The sequence below is a fragment of the Ascaphus truei genome, chromosome 4 (assembly GCF_040206685.1).
Source record: "Ascaphus truei isolate aAscTru1 chromosome 4, aAscTru1.hap1, whole genome shotgun sequence".
NCBI lineage: Eukaryota > Metazoa > Chordata > Amphibia > Anura > Ascaphidae > Ascaphus > Ascaphus truei.
In genome coordinates this window covers 116796772-116816580 of record NC_134486.1, presented here as the reverse complement: position 1 = coordinate 116816580, position 19809 = coordinate 116796772, and positions in this window count along the sequence as shown.

Here is a 19809-nt window from a genome sequence, read left to right as displayed (position 1 = left end):
CACTGTGTGGGTGAGCGAAGGTCTTCCCCAAGAGAAGATACTGGCAATTAATGCAGCCCTTACATTTAGGCATGCCATGTCCTTTTGTCAACCAAGTTGTGGGTGACATATAGTTATCCACAGGACCCGATGAAGACAATGTATCTCCCAAACTTGGTCTTCTTTTATAGCAAAAAAGAGGTGGTTCTGAAAAATGTTTCCCAATTTTTTTGTCGTTAGCTAGAATATGCCAATTCTTTCTGATACTCTTCTGTATCAGTCTCGACGATGTACTGTAAGTGGAGACCACATTGAATCGATCCATCTCATGTTGTCTATTAGACGGCGTCAGAAGTTCTTCCCGAGTGGGAATTTTTGCCTTTACCAGGGCCTGTTGTATCTCATAGTTGTTATATCCTCTTTCTCTGAATCGGTCTGCCATCTCCGTTAGTGCAGTGTCCACCTCCAGTGGATTACTTGTGATACGTCTTGCTCTAAGCATTTGGGAATATGGAAGACCTTTCTTTAAAGTTGACAGATGGTGTCTTCATGCATCCAATAAGGTATTCCGGTCCGACGGTTTATGAAAAACACGTGTGCCAAGTTTGCTATTATTGATAAACACTACAGTGTGCAGAAATGTAATTTGTGTAGGGTTATGGCATTCCGTGAGCCTGATGGTGGACGGTATCTCATTAAAATGGGCTATAAATTCCAGTAAATCTTTCTCAGATCCTTCCCAGAGCATGAATATATCATCAATATATATTTTATAATGACAAAACATATATGGTAATGAGTATAAAGTTTAAATACTTGAATAATAATAGTAATTACTTGGTTGTTTAGTTAAACCCTTTGGCCAAAGCGTCGTAAGCCTGCATACCAACGTCAAGGTAAACCAAAAATGCAGGTCCTAACACTAAAGCTGTGAACCCTTCCTGTTTCCTCTGTATGAGGGGAATGAACTGCTGTGAGTTCTGTCCATTGCTGCTAGTTGTCAGAACCTCCCAAGTTAAAAAGGTGGGGAGGGGCGAGCTCTGGGGGGAGGTGCCACCTAGCCTCCATAGACAGTTACCAGTCAGAAATTAATTAACACACATTCCCAGATAGCTCAAACTCCTACATCCACCACATCATGAATATATATTTATGCCAAAATGAGTGCTACTGAGCGTGACAAATGTATATGTACAACAGAAGACACGGGTGCCCAATGCTACATCAAGTTGACAAAACATATATGGTAATGAGTATAAAGTTTAAATACTTCAATAATAATAGTAATTACTTGGTTGTTTAGTTAAACCCTTTGGCCAAAGCGTTGTAAGCCTGCATACCAACGTCAAGGTAAACCAAAAATGCAGGTCCTAACACTAAAGCTGTGAACCCTTCCTGTTACCTCTATATGAGGGGAAGGAACTGCAGTGAGTTCTGTCCATTGCTGCTAGTTGTCAGAACCTCCCAAGTTCAAAGGTGGGGAGGGGCGAGCTCTGGGGGGAGGTGTCACCTAACCTCCAGAGACTGTTACCAGTCAGAAATGTTGGTATAAATATATATTCATGATGTGGTGGATGTAGGAGTTTGAGCTATCTGGGAATGTGTATTAATTAATGTCTGACTGGTAACAGTCTCTGGAGGTTAGGTGGCACCTCCCCCCAGAGCTCGCCCCTCCCCACCTTTTTAACTTGGGAGGTTCTGACAACTAGCAGCAATGGACAGAACTCACTGCAGTTCCTTCCCCTTATACAGAGGTAACAGGAAGGGTTCACAGCTTTAGTGTTAGGACCTGCATTTTTGGTTTACCTTGACGTTGGTATGCAGGCTTACGACGCTTTGGCCAAAGGGTTTAACTAAACAACCAAGTAATTACTATTATTATTCAAGTATTTAAACTTTATACTCATTACCATATATGTTTTGTCAATTTGATGTAGCATTGGGCACCCGTGTCTTCTGTTGTACATATACATTTGCCACGCTCAGTAGCACTCATTTTGGCATAAATAAACATTAATGATGTGGTGGATGTAGGAGTTTGATCTATCTGGGAATGTGTGTTAAAAAATATCTTTTATAATGTATGATACATCCAGAGTGAGCTGCATCAGTGACAAGGTGGGTTTTTTCATATGCATCTATAAAGAGATTTGCGTATGATGGGGCCATATTAGACCCCATCGCCGTCCCCATTAGTTGGAGATAGTATGACCTCTCAAACTTAAAGAAGTTTTTGTGTAAAATCAATTCTATTAAGACCATAAGAAATTCTGCTGGTGGTCCAAGCGGAATGGGATGTCTTCCAAGTAAATCCCTGATAACATCAACTCATCCTGATGAGGAATATTTGTATATAAACTTGAGACATCTATATATATATATATATATATATATATATTTGCATACAGTATATATATCTATATCTATATATATATATATATATATATATATATATATATATATATCTATATATCTATATATATATATATATATATATATATTTATATAGATATAGATATATAGATATATATTTATATAGATATATATATAAGTATATATATAGATATATATATATATATATATATTATATTTTTAAGTTTAAAAAAAAAACTTTATCTATTTTTTATTGGTTGACATTATAGCGCACCCATTTTTTATTTGCATTTCCTCTTGATCTCTCCGACCTGGAGGTGCAGCTTTTATACTGTACGTCAACTACTATATATAAATATAAAAAAAGTGTTATATAGAAAATAATACATATCTACCTGTTTAGACCTACTATTGGTGCATATTCACATAGGAATATGGTTAGTTTTATGTCAGGTAATGATAGATACCTAAAAAGAAAAAGTTTGACAAAGGGTATTTTGAACCATTATTCTCCACGAGGCGCGGTGATGCGGAGCACAGCCAAGCATAAGGATGTGACAGGATTCAGCAATGTTGTTAAAAACACTTCTTTATTGCGACATCATGGTGCAGACAAACAAGGAGAAAAAAGGGTGAATTATCACACTTCCGGTTTCCGGAACAAGTTGAGATATCCAATTTCAGGCAGGCAGTATGATCTATAAGAAGGGGGGCCCAGCACACTATCTCTACTCTCTGACGAAGCGCAGAGCAGGCGTGAAACGCGTAAGAGCGAGACCCCCTATCCCCCTTTTTTCTCCTTCTCTGTCTGCACCATGATGTCGCAATAAAGAAGTGTTTTTAACAACATTGCTGAATCCTGTCACATCCTTATGCTTGGCTGTGCTCCGCATCACCGCGCCTCGTGGAGAATACTGGACTAATTACCGCAGATACACGCCCCTCAGAAGAACCCAGGAACGTCTATGTGAGTTACCCATTTACTTATTGGGAGACACCCTATAGGTTATTGTTTGCGTTTTTAGACCTTGTCCTTATTGGCAGTGATGTAGTGGAGCTAATCATTCTCCATTTACACCACTAACCAGGACTTTATATATAGGTCTATATTATACGCCTACCTACATACCTGTTTACTCACCTTAAGATGACCTCACCTGTTTGATTTTCTTCAATCAAGATATGCACTGATTATGCTACAAACTTTCTACCTATAGTCATTAGAGCACTATTCACTGGACTCTGTTCAATTACCTTGCATCTGTATTTTGAACCATACCTCCACAATAATAGAGGAGGAACAAAATTGTGATCTCTCCTCAGAATTTAATAAAGTAGAAAAAAAATTAAAAGTTGAAGCACGTCAATGGGACTTGGTATTCTTCAAAAAATATCTAGAGGAGAGGAGAATCCCGAGGGGTTTAAGAATCCTAAAAAAGCCCACGTTTGAAGATAAAGGGCCTCATGCAGTAAGCGTCGATTATGTGAAATCGGCAATCTTACCGATTAGTCATGTTATTGGCGATTTTTCCTCTCCGTATGCAGTAAGTGCCGAATACATTCAAAATCAACCCGAAAACAAATCCGCCCACTCTCACGATGATTAGCCGATCACACACAGGTGTATCGGCGTGCGTGGCGCGGTGCTGTTAGGTTGCCCAATCACAAATCTTGCTGAATCAGGCGAAACAAGCATGTTTTGGATTGCGCGCCATATTTAAAGGCAACGTGTACTGCTATTCATTCTCTGTGTTGTTGGGAGTGAGAGAGAGAGAGACGCACAGAGCTGGCTGTTTGAAGATTTGCATATTGACTGAGAGACTTGTTGTGTATTGGGTGAGCTTTGTCCATTGTTGTTTTGTTTACATCTTTGTCTTGTTTTATATGTGGAAGTGTTTCGTGTGATTGGCTGTACATTTCTTGTCTGTTTTTTGTGAGTGCTGGAAGTATGCCCGCAAAGCGTGGGAAGAGTGATGCTGGTGGGAGTGGGAGTGCTACTCGTGCGAGTACGCGTCGGAGTGAACGTACTGTTCAGGGGAGTGATGTTGCTGAGAGTGAGAGTGGTGTTGCAGGGAGTGGGAGTGCTGGTGCTGCGAGTGGTGTTGCTGGGAGTGGGAGTGCTGTTGCTGGGAGTGGGAGTGCTGTTGCTGGGAGTGGGAGTGCTGTTGCTGGGAGTGGGAGTGCTGGTGCTGGGAGTGCTGGTGCTAGGAGTGTGAGTGCTGTTGCTAGGAGTGGGAGTGCTGGTGCTAGGAGTGGGAGTGCTGGTGCTAGGAGTGGGAGTGCTGGTGCTAGGAGTGGGAGTGCTGGTGCTGGGAGTGCTGCTGGTGGCGCAGTTGCTGATGGGGTGTCTGGTGGTGGCGTGCTTGCTGGTGGGCAGCTTTTGGAGGCTCTTCCATTGGAAGAAGGAGAGTCCAGTCAGCACCAGCCAAGCTCTGACCCTAAACCTGCTCGGAAGAAACGTGTGGAGAAGCCACGTAATCCTCGCTTCAATGACCAGGAAAATACAGCTCTTGTCACTGGCATTCTGGAGCACTATGACAGTATATATGGACATTTACTAGGTAAGTGTACCTTTACATTTATTATTCAAATACATGTGATCCTAGGTCATCAGAGTTTTGTTCATATGCAAATATGGGTTCACAATATCTTTCTATGTTAATTAGTCTGGAAACACAGCTTTTTATCATGCGTTACAAGGACAACTAAACACAGGCGGTCAATTTGCCATAACTGCATACAATATGAATGCAAGCTTGCTTACATGTATAGGTTTAGTAGTGAATGCTCATGTGCTTCACATATTACACCTAAAACTGCATGTTTGCTTTCTCTTGGAACAGCTAGCAGTGTAGGAAACTGGTGCTTCTATTATTATTAATTTACCTCATATATTTTATATGTTTTTCAAGGGCGGACAAGTTCAGCAAGCAGAAAAGAAATGTGGGACACAATAGTCATTGGTGTCAATGCGTGTGGGAATCATGTGAGGGACAAGCGGAGTTGTCACAAGAGATTTGATGATATTAGGTCCAAATTGAAAAAGAAAATACAACACCAACGCGTGCATGCTACTGGCACTGGAGGTGGGCCCACACCACAACGTCTCATATTAAGTCCATTGGAGGAGCTGCTTCGGGCAAAATTACTTCCCGTCGTCGTGGAAGGCTTACCTGGTGACCGTGATATTGGAATTTATCCCTCACAATTTCCACCAGGTGAGAAATATTAATGTACTAGGCGTGTCGTTGCTTACAGTTATTTTGCATATTTACACTGCTTTTTATACTGTCTTCACAATATAAGCATACCTGCATCTATATATGTATATGTCTGATTCTGTATATATATATATATCTAAATAGACATATATGTTGTAGTCCTACTAAAAGCAGTAACTAATATAGCACATGCCATTGCGTGCTCATTTACATGTGAATTCCCAAAATGCATTGCTGCAGTGGAAGCAATTGATGGTGGGCGAAGATGGGGAACAACAGGGTAGTACACATGTGTAACACATGTTAATGAGAAATTATTACTAGCTACAGGTACAGAACATAAATATGTAGAATATTATTGTGTATTTTATTTATTTTACTCCGACAAACATGACATTACTGCCTATTTTAAGCATGCATCAAATATATTGCATGCAACGCTAAGGTGATAGGTTGCTCATGTATGAAGCCTGCCAGGATATGTAGCGACCTTCTTTGTCCTTTTTTACTGTTTTAACAGTAAAGGGGATCTTATTGTGGAAAAGTATAGCTATTCCCTTTTTTTTTAGGGGGGGCCGAGGAGAGGTAGAACTGAGAGTATTGTTTATCCATATAGCGGGGGGCGCTCTTATCACTAAAGTGAGTCTCTTGGAGCATCAATATGTCGGCGCCTCTTCTCTTATATTCTGTAAATGCCAATTTGCATTTCATGGGGCAATTGAGACCTTTTACGTTATGTGAAATAATGTTAAGGGCCATCTAATGATAACAGGTGTGGAATGCGGATTGTGCACCAGGTTCTTACCCCGTTCCTGGGGCCAGGATCTCCATCTGTTGGATTGACTGGTGATGTGGTGATAGAGGCTCCAAGTGGATCCATGAGGGCGGCTCCTCTCTCCGTGGAGGTAGGGAAAGGGGGGGGGATGGGCGAGGGGGGGTTGACATGTGAGGGTGGGGGAGGACGGGGAAACAAGCAACATACAAAAAAAATAAGAATAGCATTGTCAGTTTCAACAGTGTAATGCTGTTGGTAAATATATACATGTTTAGCAGGAACCCACTTGGGGCAGCCCGAGTGGGGACCTTGTGCCCATAGGTATGGCTCAACAGATCATCCGCAATGTTGGATTGATTTGTGTACCGAGGGACCAGCCTCCTAGGGACTTGAACACGGCCCATCTCAGGGGATTGGGTCGAGGTTGGTGACGCCTACAGCGGGGGTAGACCCCGTCAGCGCATCTCTAAACAATATTTATGTTAACTTGTACCGGCAGTACATCCATTAATAACTTTTGTAGATAACTTAAAAGTAGAATATTTATAAACACCTCACTCAAACGGCAAAGTGAGAATGAATTCAACAAGGTAGGATTAAATGTGCAGGGGTGATTGAAAAAACCTAGCTCGGAACCTACTCTTTGATTCTTGAGTGACCTTGAATGACCATACCCCTAACTCTATGTTAAGCCTCTGCACCCCTCATAACCTTATCTCTATTTATAGCTAATCCTAAGCCCCTTTGGCATCATCACCCCTGCCCCTGGTTTTTAAGAGGCCTCAGCATGGAAAACTCCCTTCAGATCCTGTTTATCGCTAATTCTGGCTGTGTATCTATGTCTGTCCTATATAAGGTATGCTTAAGGGAGGGGGCATGCTCAAGGGAGGGGGGATGGGGCAGGCCTTTCGTACAGCATAGGTATCCCGTGGGGAGGGCCTCAGATATTACATCTGTATTTGCTATCCTGTCCGCACCATCCCACCCCCCCTCTGATAGATAATTTTAGTTTCAGGATATACGCTTCTTATGCACCCCCCCCCCTCCGCCCACCAGCAACATTGTTTATTTAGAACTATTGTGATGTTTGGACACAGTTCCGTTGTGCCTCCATGGCCTTGCAGTGTGCACTGTTTCCTCTGGATGTGAGGCGTCCCGGGCCCAGCCCGCCCGCCGCTCACCTCCACTAGCAACTTTCTTTATTTAGAAATATTGTGACGTTTGCACACAATTCCGTTCATAGGCATTTAACCCTTTTACTTATGGAAGCGTTTTGTGAGACGTTCGAGGTGTCTTTGGTAATGATGAATTAAATGTAGTCACAAGTCCAGGATCCACTTTATGATTCCTTACCTTTTTACCAATCTACATGACTTTATTTTTTTAAACTGAAATTTAAAAAAAAAAAAAATAAACAAAGATGTATAGATTTAGAATCGCATAGATCACTATGGTGCTGCTGGGTAGGAGGGTGAAGGTTTGGTGACTGACCCATTGACTGACCCCCCCCCCCTCCTGAGCCCCCGGCCCAGCCCGCAACCCCGCGAGATCCCGTAGGCGAGGGGGAGGGACCCGGAAGGGGAGGGACCCGGAAGGGGATGGACCCGGGAGAGGGGGAGAGGCCGCCATCCTGCAGGCTGCCAGAGAGCCGAACAGAGGCACGCCCAGAGGATCCGCGCCTTTACTTGGAGGCCCCCCCCCCCGAGCCCTCCCCCCGAGCCCCCGGCCCAGCCCGCAACCCCACGAGATTCAGGAGACAAGAGGGAGGGACCCGGAAGGGGAGGGATTTGGAAGGGAAGGGACCAGGGAGAGGGGGAGAGGTCGCCATCCCGCGGGCTGCCAGAGAGCCGAATGGAGGCGTGCCCAGAGGATCCGCGCTTTTACTTGGAGGTTCCTGCTCAGCCTGGGGGTAGAAGGAGGGAAGATGGCCGCTGATCCAAAACCTGCGACGGGTCGTCGGGGGCTCCGAAGTTGTCAGCACCAGACCTCTGGACAGGATCATCTTCACAGCAACAGGATCCGAAGGGGCAGCACTTCTTTGTGAGTCAGAAGGTGAGTCAGGAGGGGCGCCATTACTCCGAGGAGCTTCATCTGGTCAGTAGTATACTGTCCAGGTCTTTGCGCAGGGCCCAGAGTTCTGACTTGAAAAATTTTCTCATCTCCCCACATAGTTCGTTGATGTCCTTAACTCTGGCCCATTCCTGGTCCCCAGCTCCGGAGGGGGGTCTGTTAGTCCCCAATTCTGTGTCTGTGTCAGGCTCTAAAACCTCGCTGTTGGGAGACTGGGGGGGAAGTCTGTCTCTGTTCTTACTCTCCTTGCCTTTCCCACCCGTTGCCATTGCTGCAGGGGACTTGCGAGGGGTTTAGTGAAAGTAGCTTGCTACCGAGGTGACTCTTTTGCACCTTCTTGTGGTCAGCAGCATCCCACGCTGTTCGGATACCTGAGGTTGTCTTTTTTGTACATTTTTGTGCAAAAAATGCCGATATTTAGTTAAATGTTTGCACCAACGGGCTGGAGCTCAGTTATCAAGTATCCATGCACCACCGTTCCCAGGCTCCGCCTCCGCAGAGGGTAGATTTCTAATGGTATATGGCTCGATCGCGATTACGGCGATCGCCCTGGTCAACATCTATGCGCCAAATGAAAATCAAACAGAATTCCTAAAAACAGTGTTAGAGAAGATTGATCCTAACTACCTATCCTTTTTGATTATAGGTGGGGACTTTAATATGGTGATAAACTCCACTGATGACAGAGTCTCACCTTTGAATCGCTCGCAAAGAGCATCCTCCCAGAAAATGGAGAGACAATTCAAAGCGATTACTAGGGAATACTCTTTAATGGACATTTGGAGAATCTGACACCAGGGCCAAAGAGACTACACCTTCTATTCGGCGCCACACCAATCATACTCTCTGATAGACTATTTTTTTGCTACCAAAAATGTTCTGGAAGCCTCCACCAATTCGGAAATAGGCCGCCTTTACTTGGTCAGATCATGCCCCTATCACAATAACTCTGTCAACCCCGTTTCAAAAATTGACCTCCTACACTTGGAAGCTGAACGACTCCCTACTGAACCATCCGGTAGTAGAAAAAGAAATTAAAGCGGCTCTTAGGGAGTACTTCGCTCTCAATGCAGGCACAGTCGAATCCCCGGCGGTTCTCTGGGAAGCCTTTAAGGCAGCAATCAAGGGAACTTTTATATCAATTGCATCCCACAGAAAGAAGGCCAAGGTAAAATTAATAACGGATCCGACAAATAAAATTATAAAGCTGGAACAGCAGCATAAATCCAACCCCTCGAAAAAAATCTACAAAACCTTGACCGCAGCCAGAAACGAGCTAAAACAGTCCCAAATGGAAGACGTGGAAAAAGCCCTCACATGGACTAGTCATAAATACTATGATAAGGGCAACAAGGCCGACAGACTTTTGGCTAGCAAACTAAGAGGTATACAGAAACGCTCCCAGATCACTGCGATAAAGAATGTATAGGGGGAAATAATCTATAATGAGCAGAAAATAGCGGAATAATTTACCGCATTCTATACCAAACTCTATAACCTTAGGGCTGAGGGAGGGAATGCGGGGATACCCACCTCTGAACCCATTAGTAATTATCTATCGGATTGCCTCCTGCCCACATTGACAGAGGAGGAAAATCTGATACTCAATGCAAAGATCACCCAAGAAGAGTTGGCTAGCATTATAGTGTTCTAAATAAATATGTTATGCGAGTATGGACTGAAATGAGAGCAAATATATTGAAGCATTAGAATCTTTTTCCAGTTTAGTACACAGTAGTTTAAAAAGTGTCTGCAGTAAACTGTTGCTAATCATTTCCATCTGTTCATAATTTAAGTTGCATGCTGTGGCAGATATAAAAAAGTAAGTCTAGGCAATGTTTTATGTAATATTACAAAACATTCACTGAAGCACAAAAGTTGGCACAACTTGCTTCAGTTACACAGTTAACATTGTACAATAAGTAACAACGAATATGTTTTAGTGTACAGTAGAGGCAACTCTTATTCGAACAAAAACCAGTGGCAATTCCCCAAAAAACCCAGGAAACACCCAGGTACATTCTGAATACATGCCTTAAACTTTCCTTAAACTAGCCCCAGCATTTCTGCATTGATTAATGGCCTATCAGATTAACAGCAGGGGTCCCTGGCAGTCCCATTCAAACCGAATTAGAATGCCAGGGATCCCTGCTGTGTTAATCCTATGGGTCGTTAGTCAATGCAGAAATGCCTTAAACGTGCCTCAAACTAGCCCAGAACATACCCAGCACATACCCAGCACATACCCAGAATGTAAACCAGCTAGTTTACGGCAAATGTTAGAATAAACGTTGCCTCTACTGTATATACGTAGTTACAGTAACACAATTGGAAAATGGGTCTGTAATGTTATTGCTCCTGAAGTGGGTAAAATTGGTTTCAATCTTAGCACTAATTATTATCACGAATGTAACAACTGAGGACATACTGAAGAAAGACGAATGTAAGCATTTTCCACAAATAAAACAGTGAAACCGGTTGGCAATAGAGTATTGATAAATTGTGCTGGAGGACCTCAGTGTACAATAAATTCAAATGGCGAAAGTAATTCAAATAACTGGATGCGGATGCTGTCAATACTGTATCTAATGTCAGTGTTTCACATTTTATTAAAAACTAGTATGTATTTAACATTAACTTAATTTCTGAGTGTGGTACTGGATGGCACATGATGGCAGCTCTGTGCTGCAAAACACCAGATTGTAGCTTTTCATATACAGTATGATATATTCTGCAATTGAAGTCGGGACAGATAACAAGGCAACTCTATCTGAGATCTATGAGTATATCATAGACAAGTATGAATATTTTAAAAATTTCACCAAAACAGCAAGGGTGGAATAATTCTATCAGACACAACTTAAGTTTGAATGATTGCTTTATTAGAACATGTCCACGTACCGGCAAGAAAATGGGTTGCTGGTCGCTGCACTCATCTTGGGTGGGTACGTTCGATCATGGTAACTTCCAAAGGAGAAAGATATCGATCAGAACCAAGAGATTAAATAATCAAAACTTCACGAGCCAGTCCCTCCAATTTGCCACCACCCGCTTATCAGCTCCAGTCTGAGTGCCTGCTTTAATACCAATATCCCTACCAGTACGGGCCAACCAAACTGAAACCCAGATGAAACTAGATCCCATCTTATTTGCACAACCTGAGTACCTGCCTCAACAGGATTATGGGCCTCATGCAGTAAGCGTTGATAAGGTATTTTTCGGCATTTTATAGCCAAAATTGGGTTTGAGATTCAGTAAGCGCCGATAAGTGCTTGATTTCGGCAGGTTTCGGAGCCGATAATTTGGTTATGGCCAGTCGGCTGCAGATAAGCCTGTTTTCGCCACTGATCGCCACTTTTGTAAATCGACTGGATTCAAGAAAAAAAATCAGCTTATCGGGGCTGATCGGCACTACGAAATTGAGATGTTATGGCCAATTTCTCCCGCCAACTAAAGTTGGCAGTTTGGAGGGGAGAACGATCGCTAAGGCTGCCGGAACGGCACTTAGAAAAAAAAAATCTTCTGTACATCAATGGAGTCAATGGAGCGGGGACGCATAACAGTATAGTACTGTTTACGTTTCATTGCTCACAATACAAACGTAATTTGCATTACAGTGTGGGGGCATTCCCTGCATTGTGTCACAGCTGACGTGTATTATTTGCATAACATTGTACTTTTACATGTTTTCAGCATTTGCGTGTCACATTACTCATCATGTGATGATGTGTCAAGGGAAAATACTATACTCAACTCTTAAAGGAGAACCTCACATCATATCACACATTTTACTGAAATGAGCGACAATTATTTACATGATGTTACACATGTCACACATGTCACACATACACCGTATATTCATGTTCCTTTACATTACACAATGCTTTTAATGTGTGACGCATCTTTAAACGTTCATGTACATCTGTCTTCTCATGTTTACATCTAGTTTTGGGTCCTCCCTATTTTCATGACGTCACTTATTGGACGCTCAATCACATTGCATGTTTACATTGTAACCGTAGCATTACAAGCACTTCAACCTAACTTATACACACATGTACAGTAATTCATCATTGGGACACCTTGTAAACTCATTCTATAGCAACTATCCTCATTACAGAAATGCATGCATATGCACACGACTATTCATTGTTGTCAACATGTGACAATAACATGGCTAATTACACATGTTACACCAAACTTTTCCCACATCAATCTCAGCCTTTTTGTCTAATTACATGACTGACTGTTGCGTTCACAAGTGTTACATGCATTGCACATTAAACTATTTATTTTCAAGCAATCTTTGTACAAAGCTTCACATCACATCATTGGCAAATATCATCATTCCCTGCAGAATACACACAACAAATACTTCTAAGAACAACTGCACACAGCTTGCCACAGAAGTACTTTATTATGTTAATGTAACACCTTGCATTTTACTATGTTTTGACATCATCACATACCTATTTAAAGGACGCACATTACCTGCTCATTCACAGCTACTCATTTCAAAATGTTGCGATTGTTTAGGAGACGGAGGAACATTCTTTTCTATGACATGCTTGCTGATCAAGAGAATGATATAGGGCAAGGGAGGGACAGACCGAGGGACAGTGACAGGGACAGTCACGTGGATACGACAGGGACAGGGAGAGGGACAGGCCGAGGGACAGGTAGAGGGACAGGAGATCAGAGGAGAAGACAGAGGAGACAAGTTGTGCCTCGTCCGCGTGTGTACAGGGAGAGAACCCTGTTAGATGGGATGAGTGAGGAGGAGATAGTAAGTCGCTATCGTTTGAGTTCAGCAGCAATCTTATCTCTTTATGAGGAGATAAGGGGAGATTTAGATTTTTTCACAGCCAGAGGTCGTGCAGTCCCTGGGCTTGTTAAAATGCTGTGCTCATTACATTATCTTGCTTCCGCGTCATACCAGACAACTGTGGACATAGTGGGCGGGGTCTCGCAATCTACATTCTCGCGGGCCTTTACCCAGTTTCTCTATGCACTCAATAGACGCGCTAGGAATTATATTCATTTTCCTACAGAGGCAACAGAGTGGCTGGAAGTCAGGACTGGCTTTTATAATATAGCAGGGATACCATGTGTGCTGGGTGCAATCGATTGCACACATGTTGCTTTGATTGCACCTAGTCAGAGTGAGCATGTGTACCGCAATCGTAAGCACTACCATTCACTCAATGTACAGGTGGTATGTGATGCCACGATGAGGATAATGCATGTGGTACCCAAATTCCCTGGTTCCAGTCACGATTCCTCTATCCTGAGGAACTCTTCAGTCTTCCATGCGTTCGAAGAGGGACATTTTGAACATGGTTGGCTGCTGGGTGAGTACAGATTTACATGTTCTAACACAAAACACATTTTTATTTAGGAATGTTGGCATTGTAGAATTTGATCACTAATGTCAGCTTATGTGTGCTCCATTCATTATAGGTGACTCAGGATACGGAATTAGGCCGTGGCTCTTGACTCCGGTGCTAAACCCTCAAACTGAAGCAGAGGAGAGGTACAATGCAGCCCATATATCTACAAGATCTGTTATAGAGAGGACATTTGGCCTACTCAAGACCAGATTTAGGTGTCTGGACAGAACTGGTGGGGCTCTTCTATACAAGCCTCAAAAAGTGTCTGATATTATCCTTGCCTGTTGCATTTTGCACAATGTTGCACTCAGGCACAATGTACAATCAGACCTAGCTGAGCCTTTGGTAGACGAGCATCCCACCCATGTAGCTGCTGAAAATGAACAAACAGCCAGTGGTGGCCAGACACGCCAGAATCTCATCAATTCATTTTTTTCTTGTAAGTAAAAACATATATGTTCCAAGTTCTACTTTTATAGTTAAATTATGTTATCTTAACAATAATGTTTTTTTATATAACCTTCTGTTAGGACACAGATGAATATGGGTTGCACACCTTTCTTTTCTCTGCTGTGTGCACAAAGGGATGTGGCACCGGTATGTTATTGTTGCACAGGTTATATAATCCCTCTTCAATTGTACTTTAGTTGTGTGTATGTGAATACAACTGGGGTAACAAAGCACTAATATTTTAGCATTGTGTTGTTCCTTATGCTAAGAGAATACACATATTATGCCCATACTCATTCATGCTTCTAGTATGCTTACATACAATGTTATTGGTGCAGTGTAACATGTACATCCATATGATGTGTACACCAGGCTGATTTACATTTTGAATGTGATTAAATATACATGGTGTTGCACATTTAACACCAGGTAAAAACACAGTTTAGGTAGCACTAACTATATGGATAATCAATCCCTAAATTAGGGGGCTGCCTATATACTAAAAACTGACCCCCTGGTCAGATAACAAGAAAGGAAAAAAAAATCCCTGAGGAAGAGAGCAGCTCGCTCTCGAAACGCATAGGGTTAATTCGTGGGGACCTGAACCAGTGCATTGCAATTGCCTGCAAGTTCCGTGACGAATCTGCTGTTGACAATCATTTTATCCGCTCGAATCTGCTGTTTGGAAAGTACCAACTACCGCGAGGAGAGAACGCCAGTGCGGAGGGAGGCCCACGCTGTCTAGCGTGCACAGCTTTTCTTTTGGCCCAAAACTCGGCGCAGCAGCGGTGGGAGCTGCACAAATCTACTGTGCTAAACCTGCCAAGCTGCGGGGAAACGAGTATCCAGAGAGGCACACACAGTCTGGCGTGCTGCAACCATCTCCCTGGCCCTGATCCTGATGCGGTAGCAGTGGTAGCTGGAAAAAGAGAGGGGATACTCTCAGATATATCCACTGCTTGTATATATCTTTCGTCCGGTGAGTGGGCAATCCACCCAGTGCAGCTGTTGCATGGTCCCATATTAATTGTCCTTAATTGTTACCCATTGTAATTTTCATTTGTATATGTTTTGTATGTCCAGTGTTTTAATTATTTTATTAAATGTTGTTATTTTCAATTCACCCTTGATCTCAGCTGATATATAATTAGTATTATTATATGTTGTTTGTTTTAACAGTATTACACTATGGGCCTCATGCAGTAAGCGTTGATAAGGGAATTATCACCATTTTATAGCCAAAATTGGGTTTGAGATTCAGTAAGCGCCGATAAGTGCTTGATTTCGCCAGGTTTCGGAGCCGATTATTTTGTTATGGCCAGTCGGCTGCCGATAAGCCTGTTTTCGCCACTGATCGCCACTTTTTTAAATCGGCTGGATTCAACAAAAAAAATCAGCTTATCGGGGCTGATCGGCACTACGAAATTGAGATGTTATGGCCGATTTCTCCCGCCAACTAAAGTTGGCAGTTTGGACGGGAGAACGATCGCTAAGGCTGCCGGAACGGCACTTAGAAAAAAAAAATCTTCTGTACATCAATGGAGTCAATGGAGCGGGGACGTATAACAGTATAGTACTGTTTACGTTTCATTGCTCACAATACAAACGTCATTTGCATTACAGTGTGGGGGGCATTCCCTGCATTGTGTCACGGCTGACGTGTATTATTTGCATAACATTATACTTTTACATGTTTGCAGCATTTGCGGGTCACATTACTCATCATGTGATGATGTGGCAAGGGAAAATACTATACTCAACTCTTAAAGGAGAACCTCACATCATAGCACACATTTTACTGAATTGATCGACAATTGTTTACATGATGTTACACATGTCACACATGTCACACATACACCGTATATTCATGTTCCTTTACATTACACAATGCTTGTAATGTGTCACGCATCTTTAAACGTTCATGTACATCTAAATTCTCATGTTTACATCTACGTTTGGTCCTCCCTATTTTCATGACGTCACTTATTGGACGCGCAATCACATTGCATATTTACATTATAACCGTTGCATTACAAGCACTTCAACCTAACTTATACGCACATGTACAGTAATTCATCATTGGGACACCTTGTAAACTCATTCTATAGCAACTATCCTCATTACAGAAATGCATGCATATGCACACGACTATTCATTGTTGGCAACATGTCACAATAACATGGCTAATTACACATGTTACACAAAACTTTTCCCACATCAATCTCAGCCTTTTTGTCTCATTACATGACTGACTCTTGCGTTCACAAGTTTTACATGCATTGCACATGCAACTATTTATTTGCAAGCAATGTTTGTACAAAGCATCACGTCACATCATTGGCAAATATCATCATTCCCTGCAGAATACACACAACAACTGCACACAGCTTGCCACACAAGTACTTTATTATGTTAATGTAAAACCTTGCATTTTACTATGTCACCTGACATCATCACATACCTATTTAAAGGACGCCCATTACCTGCTCATTCACAGCTACTCATTTCAAAATGTTGAGATTGTTTAGGAGACGGAGGAACATTCTTTTCTATGACATGCTTGATGATGAAGACAATCATATAGGGCAAGGGAGTGACACACCGAGGGACAGTGACAGGGACAGTGACGCGGATACGACAGGGACAGGGAGAGGGACAGGCCGAGGGACAGGGAGAGGGACAGGAGATCAGAGGAGAAGACAGAGGAGACAAGTTGTGCCTCGTCCGCGTCTGTACAGGGAGAGAACCCTGTTAGATGGGATGAGTGAGGAGGAGATTGTAAGTCGCTATCGTTTGAGTTCAGCAGCAATCTTAGCTCTTTATCAGGAGAAAAGGGGAGATTTAGATTTTTTCACAGCCAGAGGTCGTGCAGTCCCTGGGCTTGTTAAAATGCTGTGCTCATTACATTATCTTGCTTCCGCGTCATACCAGACAACTGTGGGCATAGTGGGCGGGGTCTCGCAATCTACATTCTCGCGGGCCTTGACCCAGTTTCTCTATGCACTCAATAGACGCGCTAGGAATTATATTCATTTTCCTACAGAGGCGACAGAGTGGCTGGAAGTCAGGACTGGCTTTTATAATATAGCAGGGATACCATGTGTGCTGGGTGCAATCGATTGCACACATGTTGCTTTGATTGCACCTAGTCAGAGTGAGCATGTGTACCGCAATCGGAAGCACTACCATTCACTCAATGTACAGGTGGTATGTGATGCGACGATGAGGATAATGCATGTGGTACCCAAATTCCCTGGTTCCAGTCACGATTCCTCTATCCTGAGGAACTCTTCAGTCTTCCATGCGTTCGAAGAGGGACATTTTGAATATGGTTGGCTGCTGGGTGAGTACACATTTACATGTTATAACACAAAACACATTTTTATTTAGGAATGTTGGCATTGTACCATTTGATCACTAATGTCAGCTTATGTGTGCTCCATTCATTATAGGTGACTCAGGATACGGAATTAGGCCGTGGCTCTTGACTCCGGTGCTAAACCCTCAAACTGAAGCAGAGGAGAGGTACAATGCAGCCCATATATCTACAAGATCTGTTATAGAGAGGACATTTGGCCTACTCAAGACCAGATTTAGGTGTCTGGACAGAACTGGTGGGGCTCTTCTATACAAGCCTCAAAAAGTGTCTGATATTATCCTTGCCTGTTGCATTTTGCACAATGTTGCACTCAGGCACAATGTACAATCAGACCTAGCTGAGCCTTTGGTAGACGAGCATCCCACCCATGTAGCTGCTGAAAATGAACAAACAGCCAGTGGTGGCCAGACACGCCAGAATCTCATCAATTCATTTTTTTCTTATAAGTAAAAACAGATATGTTCCAAGTTCTACTTTTATACTTACATTATGTTATCTTAACAATAATGTTTTTTTATATAACCTTCTGTTAGGACACAGATGAATATGGGTTGCACACCTTTCTTTTCTCTGCTGTGTGCACAAAGGGATGTGGCACCGGTATGTTATTGTTGCACAGGTTATATAATCCCTCTTCAATTGTACTTTAGTTGTGTGTATGTGAATACAACTGGGGTAACAAAGCACTAATATTTTAGCATTGTGTTGTTCCTTATGCTAACACAATACACATATTATGCCCATACTCATTCATGCTTCTAGTATGCTTACATACAATGTTATTGGTGCAGTGTAACATGTACATCCATATGATGTGTACACCAGGCTCATTTACATTTTGAATGTGATTAAATATACATGGTGTTGCACATTTAACACCAAATACACACTTTGCTGTGTTGTTTACGGTACTGAAGATGGCATGTCAATGTTTGCAATTTATATATTGTTCCTTTGCATTATAGGTATATCTCCAGTATGACTGATCATGGTATGTATATTTGCTGACATCTCTCATAAGATGTGCCTACCTCAATCTTCCTATAATTATTTGAAGTAAAAACACAACATATTGTTTTAAAGACAAATGTAACATACATGTACTTTCTGTATCATGTATATGCATTTAGCTACTCTTGAGCTTTCATGTGCATTGTATTCGAAAATGATTACTCACATTTTATCACATTTTATGTATGTTTCCTTATAAATTCCATTCATGTAATATAGAGCTGTTTGGAGAAAAGGGGATAACTGTACTTATTTGTTTACTTACGGGAGCTCATTCATCACGGATGAAATTGACTGATCATAACACTCCATGCATGAATGCCTGTAATCACAACAATGCGTACTACATCTTATATTTAGCAATGTAGGTGTTTTTTAATGCTAGGAATTAATAGTCAACATGAATTTAAATTTGTGACATGTGTATGTATAAGTCACACGTGTGTGGATGTGTCCTACATGTACCAAGTGTAAAACTGTGAACAGAAAACACTATTTTGTTGCAAATGTTACTGTCATTTAGCATTTCTAATTTACCTATATGACAATGTTGGTAATATTTTTGCTATATAATTCACGTCACTTCATCATTATCATGATGATAATTATCAAGTATTCTCACAATTGTAACGTCAATCACGTGCACATTAGCATAGACACACTTTTTAAGACAACTGTTTGTGTCTGAATCAATTTGTAGGATCCATGTATAACACCGACAAATGATAACACCAGCTTTATTATGGTAGCTTATATCATCATATTGACTATACGATGTATTTTTAGAAAGTTTAATAAACACAGTAAACTATAGTTAGTTAGGTTAATGAAATATACACAGAAACGTACTTCATTACATGATGTTGATGTCATATTCAGAACATCATGCATTGTAGGGGACCACAACATCTGGCCAATAACATTAATTGCTACAGTCCCAAACCATTTTATCAACATACCCATGTAACAAGAGATTTTTAACAATAAAGGGCTAGTTGGTTGTAAGTGTCCTTTACATTGGGAGAAGGAGTGGCTCAGTGAGTAAAGACACACACTGGCACTGAGAGTTTGAAGCAGGGGAGTCTGGTTTAATTCCCGGTGTCGGCTCCTTGTGATCTTGGCCAAATCACTTTATCTCCCTGTGCCTCAGGCGGCCAAAAA